The sequence below is a fragment of the Pygoscelis adeliae genome, unplaced genomic scaffold (assembly GCF_000699105.1).
Source record: "Pygoscelis adeliae isolate BGI_AS28 unplaced genomic scaffold, ASM69910v1 Scaffold174, whole genome shotgun sequence".
NCBI classification, from domain to species: Eukaryota; Metazoa; Chordata; class Aves; order Sphenisciformes; family Spheniscidae; genus Pygoscelis; species Pygoscelis adeliae.
In genome coordinates this window covers 1,353,091-1,353,862 of record NW_008824676.1, presented here as the reverse complement: position 1 = coordinate 1,353,862, position 772 = coordinate 1,353,091, and the positions used below count along the sequence as shown (strand labels likewise).

The 772-nt window shown below is 39.5% G+C and overlaps 1 protein-coding gene across 1 annotated transcript in view; it reads right to left on the bottom strand.

Moving 5' to 3' along the window:
* Positions 1 to 28: 28 nt before the first annotated feature.
* The window catches only part of TCF4 (transcription factor 4), a 245,232-nt gene continuing 244,488 nt past the window's right edge, over positions 29 to 772 (bottom strand). The window contains exon 20 of the mRNA XM_009323115.1: positions 29 to 624. The gene's annotated coding sequence lies outside the window, so the exon portion shown is untranslated. The remainder of the gene's footprint in view (positions 625 to 772) is intronic.

The window sequence follows — 772 nt, the reverse complement described above, 5'->3', positions numbered from 1 at the left end:
TATATATATTTGTCATAGGTCTATAAGATCCATCTGTTCCTCCTACCCTAAGGAATGGCTAATGTCATCGCTTCAGTTTTCATTAGGACGTTTGCTGGTTTTGTAAATATCTGGGCAGCAAAGCTTCCCTTTTAATATCCAGTAAGTATAAACACTAGCTGTCTAGCACACCAACAAAAACGCTCATTTTTTTTTTCTTCAGAAGTACACTTTTTCATTATTGCAAGTTTACAATTTTAAATTAAATATTTTTTTCAGACTTACAAATTAATTATATTTTTTTTTTTCCAAAAGAAGTTTAGGCACAAATGCATTGTCCCACAGTGTGGAGAAGATTGCCATTCAGTCTCTAGGCTGTGCACTTACAGCTCGTAACATACTGCGTTAGACATTCTGCATGATATGTTAAAGAGAGTCGTCCCTCAAGTTGCACTTTTTGTTTGTTTTTTCTCGGTTTTAATAATCGGGAATGCTGAAATCTCTTGCGTCTGTGATTCTTAACTACTCAGACTTGTCTTATATTACAAAAAAGGGGTTAAGGAGAAGTGTTTATGTGGGTTTAAGATAATACAGCTGTTAAGGAAGTGGTCTCTTGCTTAAATGAAGAAATGTGGCAACTTGGACCTGTGGAAGAAGTAAAAAACCTCATCAGTCAAGGAGAGTCGAGCGTGTGTCCCTACACCCTCCTCCAGCAACCCACCTTGGAACACGGCCTTGGAAATCGAGCGCGCTCGCAGGGCGACCCGCAAACCAATTGACAAGGGGCGGGCCG